General features: G+C 37.5%; 1 long non-coding RNA gene across 1 annotated transcript in view; it reads left to right on the plus strand.

Moving 5' to 3' along the window:
* LOC117947508 overlaps positions 1-9562 on the plus strand; it is a 1113976-nt gene that overhangs the window by 18054 nt on the left and 1086360 nt on the right. The gene's annotated exons all lie outside the window — the stretch shown is intronic.

Consider the following 9562-nt stretch of genomic DNA (forward strand, 5'->3'; position numbering starts at 1 on the left):
ACAGACTCTCCTGTATTCTATCGTGTTTTTCTGCTACCGTGGCCTCGGCCTCTGGGGTCCCCGAGACCCATCCTGCACTCAAATGCGTATTCCACTTGCCTTATCTCGTCCTCCGGGGTCCCTGGGACCCAATGGACGAGGGAGGTCTGTGGTGGAACATACGTACTGTACAATCACATTAAAATAAACAAGGGTCTCCGAAACCCGAAGGGCAAGGCCACGACGGCAGTTGACATGAAATGAAAAAAGCCCCAGGGACACTCAAAGCACAAAAAATGAAATTTCCTGTGACACAAAGGACAACACAAGAGTTAAGTTTAAAGCAAGACTTTGTCAGATAAATTTGACATTGAAATGTTAGTTAACAGGAGTGCTATTTAGCTACGTTAGCGGCATGGCTCTTAGGATGTTCAGACTGAAATATCTCAACAACTACTAGACAAGTAGACACATGTAGATGAAATGTTGTACAGACATTCATGGTCAGGATAAAGCCTGATTACTTCCGGTGATCCCCTGATTTCATCTTGCCACAAGCAGGTCGAAATCTTTGGCTTTTGCTAAAATATTTCTACAATTATTCCATGGACTGCCATGCATTTGGTGTAGATGTTCAGCGTGGCTAGAGGATGAACCTGAATGACTTTGATTCTCCTCAGACTTTCCTCTGACACCACCAGCAGGCCAAAGTTACAACAAATCGATGTGGAATGGCACAATGTTTGAAACAAGCATTCATGGTCCCCAGAGGATAAATCCGATTGACTTTGTAGTCCCCTGACTTTTTCTCAAGCACCACTAAGAGGTTAACATTTATAGTTATTGGGTAAAATGTCTCAGCAACTACTGGATGGATTGCTATGAAATTTGGTACATGCAATCATTTCCCCCTCAGGATGATTTTTAATTACTGAGATGAACCTCTAAAATGTCATCCAGCGGCATCACCGGGTCACATCTTTACTTGAATACCTGCAAACCCGATGGCGTTCTCATTATCCTCAGCTGTTTTATAATAATAAGCAAATGTTGGCATGCTAACACATACTAAGCTAAGTTATTTTAGCATTTAGCTTAAAGCACCCTGCATAAGGGTAGACTCTTGTTCTTGTTTACGCCACCTTGATTGCACAACTTTTATTGCCAGTTAACACCCAAATCTCATGGTCAGTTTGTTTCTTGGCACAGTCGCAAAGACATTCTTTGCAGCCTGTCAAGCAATTAATCAGATTGTCCCTTTGCCATGTAGTGTTATTTTCCAAAATAGTTCAGGAGTGACGCCCTAAAATAACTCAAACAACATTACTGTCAGTCATTGTTTTAAATAAATAAAAATAAAATAATAATTGGTATGAATCAGCTGGTATGAAACCAAACTCTAATGTGGCCTCTGCTACGTATCATTATACTAACCCGTTACTTGTTCTGATGTCACACACCAAACACTTCTAATTGCGATTCAAATCACTAAATAAAAAATAAAAAATAAAATCAATTTTCTTTTCAAATTGCTTGCAACACACTGGCATGCTTGCAGTTTGAATATCCTCAAGTTGCAGCCACCTTAACAAAAGGACATTTACCTTATATTTATGACTGATATTTATGTAATGTTTCCTGTGCAGATCTTAGAAAACAGTTTTTGCACATAAAAAAAATCTTGAATAGGCAAGTAAAGGGTAAAATCTCTTGGCTCTTGACTCATGTCACTGCGTGACTCATGACTTCACTGTGACATTTGTCTCCTCATATAGGAATCCTCAAGGGCAGACATCTACCAGATAAATAGAGGAACAGCTACGTTTTCTGCTTTTTCCTTTAACTTCTTGAAAAAAGTGTTTTATCTGTACACATGGACTTCTCTCACTGCAGTTACAACACACTAAAAATCACTAGTGGGAGGTGTGGTTCCCAGGGGCAATTCTAGGATCAGACCTTTAGGGGGGCTCAGCACCAAATGAGAATGTGACATTTACAAGTTATGCTTCTACTTCATAACTTTTCAGAGACACATGTTCTGATTTGTTTCTTTACTACATTTATTTAACCATCATGTTGTCCTAGGTTCAAATTGACCCGTTTTCCTGTATTAATGTTCTTTTTAACTACCGAACTGTAATTACCCCCAAACATTAATTTGGGGGTGTCTTATTCAATTTTATAGCATTTGAAAAACAAATTGAAGTGGTTTTGAAATAGTGTTGATTAAAAGATAAAAAGGTTAAAAGATGTATTCCATATTCCAGTCTGTGATTATCCATCAACATCCATTCCTTTAATTTTAGTCAAAATAATTCCTAATTTCTGTTTTTCTAACTCAAACATTATGTATAATTTCCTATAAATTAGGTTTATTGACCATAAATTCCAAAATTATCTGTAAAACTAGTTAATAAGTCAGTGTTATATGGTGTTGAAAACGTCAAAAAAAGTGACAAACATTGAAAAAAAGTGTCAAAGTGTTAAAAAAAGGGACACAAATGTAACAAAAACATAAAAACATTGATAAAAGCATGGACAAAAGTGTTGATTTTGACGGGAAGACAAGGGTTAACAGCTATGGGTAGTAGGACTGCGCTGCCTGAGAAAAAATGTGCAATACGCGATAAAGTTGTTGAATATCGCAACACTGATATCACTTGCAATAAATAAACAGATATTCAAGTGTACTAAACTCTCTATTTCTGATGCTTTCAGAATTCTTCGAAAATACAACAAATTGCTTGTTAATCTTAAAACAAATGATAGGAAATTATTTTTAACATTCTTTCATTGAAAATATTGAACCCAAAATTGAATACATAAAGGCATTCCTAAAAAAATAAGTGAAACATATCAGTAGAAAACTGCAGAAACTGCATCAGTAGAAACTGCACTTTATAATGTGTCTTTCGCGATGTGTGAGAGATTTGGATTGCAGGGCTTTTACTTGTAGTTCAAGTACTTTTTTTTACTATTATTGCACAGCTACAAAGTACAAGCATTTTCTTCTCTGAGTCATTTAAATGGTAAAGAGACAATAAAAAGGAAGACAGTTAACAAGATATACATAGACACAAGAATACAAAGTTAGAAATAGAAATGTTGTTACAATATTTGCATTTTTTATATTAAGTAAGTAAATGGTATGAATACGTCCTTCACCATTGCAGGATGTACAATCTCTTACTGCATTTTTACCATACCGTTATTAAGACTGTCTGTCTTAAAAGTATTGTGTTCTTTGATTGACAAACCTGCACATTTTCGACCAAGTTCCTTAGTATTGATATGTCTTCCCAGGCAATGGAAAACATAACTCACTGCTGATGTCACTGGCAATAACTTTATTTGCTGTCAGTCAGGGATTACAACGCGCGCGAGAGAGAGAGAGAGAAAGAGAGATAGCGAGAGAGAGAGAAAGAGAGAGAGAGAAAGAGAGATAGCGAGAGAGAAAGAGAGAGAGAGCAAGAGAGATAGATAGATAGATACATAGATAGATAGATAGCGTGGTAAGCCCATACTTACTCCATCTTACACTCCACTTTCACATTTCAATAAATAAAAGACAACTGTATGATACACAACACAACATATGGATGTATTCTTTTTTGCTGTACACTATAGTATAAATCAGAGTTTGGCACCACAATAAGGCCTTCGCATGTCATTAGACAGATTTAGGACTTAGGCAAGTGTTGTGTCCAGCCGGCCATGGTGTAAGAAATGGCACAGCAAAGACTACAAGACTACACACACAGACATACACACAGATACACACACTTAATTAAATCATAGGTTCCCACCAAGAAGATCCCTTTGTCGGATTGTCTTGAAATAAGAAGGGCTGAGCAGCTAGTCAATTTCCCCCACATTCCCACCATCATGTCATGCAAATACAAAGATGCCTGTAAAGCTTTAAAAACCCGCAGTTGCAACTCAAGGTTATCAACTTGGAATTCTGATCATCCTCCTGCCTTTCTTGGAGACTCCTCTTGGAAGTATGTGACTGTCAGATGCTTACACTTAACATAGCCACGGTAATATGGGATTAAGCGTTACATGCTCCCTTGAAGTATTAGCAGCCAGGACACAGACAAGCAGTGGTCTTATTAGTCAGCTTTGTCAATGACGGCATGCTCTCTCAGAAAGCTGAGTAAATATATCTGGCCAATGCGTTCACTGGAACAATGCATCCCATGCTGCAGCGGGCAATCTTTTGTGGTTTTATTTTTCCAGTGCAACTCTGAGTGTTCACTTTAGCCTTCATCATGTGTTTGTTTGTTTGTTGGTGTAGAGTGCAATGTAATGCTCCACTTAAAATTAGTCACAAGGTTGCCAGTAGGAAACACAGCCAGTTCTGCAGATAGATAGAGACAGCGTCTGTGTTGGAGGCAGGATTACACTGTTACCGTGTGACTGACTGGTCTGCCCTTAGACAGACCTCTAACAAAAGACTAAATCTATCCAGGACAACAAGCTCCAGCCCCAACAATCAGGAGGACTTATTAGGTTATCTGCACGGAGAAGTTTCCTCTTGCTTTTAGTCCACAAAATCAAAGTATTAATAACCAAAAGGAATTATAATATCAGACATTTGGGCACAAACAACCACTTGGCTGCAAACTTTAAATTTAGACAGGAGAACATTTGATCACATCAAAGATTTTAATTTAACTGATAATACAGTTACAAGACAATACAATTTACCAACAATGCAATTCAAGTGGCAATTCATGCAGTTATGAGTAAGGTAGAGTTGCGTAAGGTAAAAATGTGCGCCTATGAGCTATAGATAGAACCTTATTTAATAGAGCTAGGTTAATAGAGCATGACTTTGAAGGTAAAACCTTTCTTTTATTTAAATTTGAGGTGCCCAAATGCCCCGTAGTAAAAATAAACCTACACAAAATGGGATATATTGTTATCAGTTTCATATGACTACTGTAATAATTATAATAGTTATAAAATCATTACTTTTTTGTGCATGATTATGGCCTTGTGACAGTTCTAAAAATGATCCTGTTATAAACATGACTTTATCATAATGGTTGTGTTTACTATGTGGACATTCCAGCTATTGTAACTTGATACATGTTAGATAAAGCTTTCTCTCCTCAGTGTGTGTTCAGCTACTTTAGATTCAAGGTTGGTTTTTGTCACAGTTACAAACAGTGAGCCTCCAAACTTGCATTTTTTTCAGTCACTTTCCTGTTTCCTGGCCATTTCACCCCTGGGCATCAGAAAGCAGTTGTCCTGCTGACAGAGCCTTTGTTCTATCCAGGGAGAAACCATCGCTGAAACTCAACAGGAGTGGGTGGCTTTGAAACACACTTTGCTTTACAACTCTGACATGAAATGTTGCTTTTGAGACTAATGAGGAAACATGCAAGTAAAAGCATACACGGCCTGCAAATAAGGAACAGTCTGTTCTTCCCTGTTGTTGACTTTTAAGTGTGTTTTTTTCAATAAAATGGCACAATGAAATACTTTGCTTCCTTTCTGGCGCAATATATATAAAAAAAAAGTCAACATGCCCTTACGTCCTGTTTCTGAAGCAACCACCAAGTAAAATTTGATCTCGAAAGATTAGTCCATTTGTACAGACTACACATATTTGTACAGCCATTTTTGAGAGTTTTCTTTGCTCTTGTCACATTATTACTTACTCATTTTTCACTCTGTCTGCAAGTTTTGCACAACCATGATCAAAAGTAGGAATAATTTCTTTTGTCTGTTTATCATTCACACAAAGAATGAGTTACATGTTTCCAAAGGTAACACCAGTGGTGGCATGTAACAGCTTTAGCTACTAGTTTTGCATTGAGTACATTTACTTGTTATACTTAAACTACATTTTCCTGAAGACACTTATAAACTTTTAATGAAGTAACATTTTCAATGCAGGACTTGTGCTGTAACAGAGTATTGTTGCAGTGTAGCATCAGTACTTTTACTTGCTCAACTGGCAACAGTACATGATTTATTTAGAACATCACTCACGATGAAGCTTCTAATAAACCCTCTACTTTACCTGCAATACATGAAATAAGAACATGTAGCCATGCCATCTGTTTGTTTGACATGGCTGATGCTCTGGATTAAAACAATAAACACTACAGTGAACTCTGTGCACAAGGCTTTGCCGACCTAAGAAATGATCTACATGTGTCTGTTTAACTGCACTAGATGAGATTAGAAATAGTTCATGTTGACACTCTGCAGACATATTGCGAAACATACCGTTAGATCAAAACATGCAAATCAGTTGTAACTAATGGCTAAATAATGGTTTACAAATCATAAAAGTAAATTTTTGCTGAAACTGACCCTATGTTTGAGTAGAACTACATGAAGCAGGTAATTTAAAAATAATCTGGCTCCTCTGGCACCACCCTCAGCCTGTAGTGCGATTGACAAAAATCCACAAGTCCATGTTCAAATCCTCCACTCATGGGGAGGTAGGGTGTGTAACTGCGTGTCAATCACTGCTAATGCACAAACATTCATTCTCACTCGTGGGGGGAAGGGTTTAGGAGACCGTTTTGGGCTTAAGCGGAAGGAGGAGGAGGGACTGAGAAGTTGTCGATGTTCAAATTCTTTGGCTTAATCCTGGATCTTCACAATCCTACCTACAGCACCTTTAAGTAATGTCTGATTAGTTAAACTCCAGGGTTTTTTCCGGCATGGAAGTTTTAGCTAGCGCAAAAGGAGAATCACCAGCGCCAAAATGATGAGAAGTGAGAGCAATTCAAATCCTCTTTGGCTGTGTTTAATAGCAATGTACACTGTACACTACTGATAAGAACAACTTTGGGGTGGCCAGGTTGTAAACTAACTTTGTACTTACTTTGACTGGATACTGTGTGCCACTTATTTCTAAACAACATTAAGAGTTGAAAGTCATAGTAGCAGCTCTGTGAGGCTGTACTTAGGCATAGTGGTGTGTTGAGCTAAATGCTAACGTCAGCATGCAAACATGCTGATGCATTATGCTATTGTAGCATATTAGCACGCTTGGTTAATGTTTTTTGTTTTGTTTGAACCTCCCACCACTTGGGACAGTAGTTGACTGTAAATTAGACTTAGAATGTACAGGTGTGGCTAACTCTGGAGAAGCAAACAGTGTTTTGACTGAGTGTTTTGTTTGTCTATTATTGGGAAATAAACAGCAGATAAAATGTCTGTACTCTGTTGATAACAAACAATAAGAAATAAACTGTCTTTGAATTGAAACACTGTACATTTCACCATCTATAGAATATTTATCAGCAACCGTTGGTCTTTTTTTTTTGATTTTACTAATTTAGGCCGGATATCCGTTGCACTGGGCTTCCTTTGCGTTGGCATTTTAAACTGCAGTTCGATTTATAAGGTCTATGGTTAACCTTTTCTCCGATATCTGCAGGTAAATCCAGACCGCTATTAGACTATTTGTCCAATCTGGACTACACATGTTCCACCAAAACAAGTTCCTTCCCGAGTTTTGCATTGGCCGTGGCTTTTCCCAGTGCTTAACAATGTCCAAGACCAATGTGATTGGTTTAAAGAAATGCCAATAAACCAGAGCACATTTCTCTCCCATCCCAGAATGCTGCGTGGACTAAAAGACCCTCCTCGGCAGCGTGGCACGGTGGAAGGAGGTCTGGCAAAACGAGACTATCATTTGAGCTAATTATGGAGCTTTAACTGAATACTTTTTTGAAAATGTATTTGCCTTTTCTGAATATATTTCTCAAGAATGGAATAGGAGGATAAAGAAATAGCCTTACTAAAATTGCCATCCCTAAAGCTGTTGCTTTATGGGGCTAGGGACAATTTGAATAAAAATCACACACATGAGCACTTTATCAATGACTCAATAACATTTATAATGGCAAAAGGGATTGCTTATTGGAAAGAAAACCCCTAAAAGCATGGTTTATTGATGTAACAACATTTAAAAAATACATACCAAATAGGATTAACACTAAGGTTTTTTTTAACAACCTGGCAACTGTTAGGTTTTATAAAGTTAAAACACTGCTTATGTTCTGAAAACAATGCACTTTTGGTTCACGTTCCCTGCAGCTAGATCTCGTCATCTGACATCCTCAATTAGCATTCGACTGCCTGACACCAACCCAAGCTTCTAAAGTGTTGTGTTAATTAGGTCATGTCTATCATTCAGTAAACACGAGGCATCTCATTTTCCCCACAGGAAAGGTAATGGCTGTCCAAGCCTTTTTGGGACCCCACCCCTGCTTTGTTGAGACTAAGTAGGAACAATGTAATTGTTTATCTCTGTAAGACTGAATAGAATTAATCCTCACATGATAGCCTTTGATCTGTGTCCGGGAGGAACCCCCAACGTGCATGTTAGAGGTTAACAAATGCATTTTTAGTTATTTTTAACACAACCCAACATTTATTCTTACAAAGCGTTATTAACCATTATTTTCAGCCCACAACAAAGTAGAACCAAAATAACTAGAGTAATATCGGGAACTATTTGGGGGTTTAAACTGATATTCACAAGCACATGTGCTTCATATTCAACAAACGTGTAACCTACGTGTAGCCCACTATTAGCGCTTCAATCTTGTTGCACAGGTACCGTGTACTTGTGTATAATGACAATAAAGGAATTCTATCTTCTTCTATCTTTTGCACGTCTTGGCACATTTTGCAAGTGAATGTAAATCAATATGTTGGTTGAAAGCCATGAGAACCTACCGTAAGTGGTGATCCATTTCTCCAGTTACAGTTTTTTATGATTGCTATGACCATTTTTTTTAATACTTTTAACAACTTTCCTAAACTCTTAACAAAGTTAGCACATCTGTCTGTGTAGGCTACACAATTAACACATTTCTTGTTGCTTTGACACAAAATGCATTACAGTTAACACAACATTTGAAATGCTTCAACATGCTCAACCAAGACCAAAACAATGGATTTTTATTGACGAATTTGCAAATGCTTTCACACTGTATGTCAGAATAGATAATATCATGTCCTAAACCTATCTTGGGCTAAAGTCAAAGTGAACAGCTGTTCATATTGTAAATTGAAACACAAATATATCCCCTGCATTTCACTTGTATTCCATATTTACTGTAAATGAGAGAAACAGCTGATTGAATTTATGCAAATAGATCAATCACAGCTGATTCCCATCTAGGAAACACACTCAGCTGTTGAGGTCTGTTTTTACAGTAGCCTATTCTTTACATGTTACAGCAGGCGGGTATTGTACTTTGAGGGCAAATGTTCCTTTAACTGAAGTCACATTCCTACCTGGACAAAGCTGATTGTGATTCTGATCTGTTACAGTAGTACATACAGTGAAAGAGGACTTATTTGTGCTGATTTTGTGTGGAAATGGAACAATACAGTAAGGATGAACACAAAGAAAGTAGGAAAAGGTCCTGCACAAGGGAGAGGAAGACGAGTACCAGGACATGCTCAGATGTAAACGGTTTACAGCATTACCTGTCATACTGAAATTTGTGAAATCCACAAAATAATTAACTTTTCTTATTACAAACCATAACAGAAGATGGAAATAATTTCAAAAACGTTTAAGCTATGTTACTTTGAT

The sequence above is a fragment of the Etheostoma cragini genome, chromosome 7 (assembly GCF_013103735.1).
Source record: "Etheostoma cragini isolate CJK2018 chromosome 7, CSU_Ecrag_1.0, whole genome shotgun sequence".
NCBI lineage: Eukaryota > Metazoa > Chordata > Actinopteri > Perciformes > Percidae > Etheostoma > Etheostoma cragini.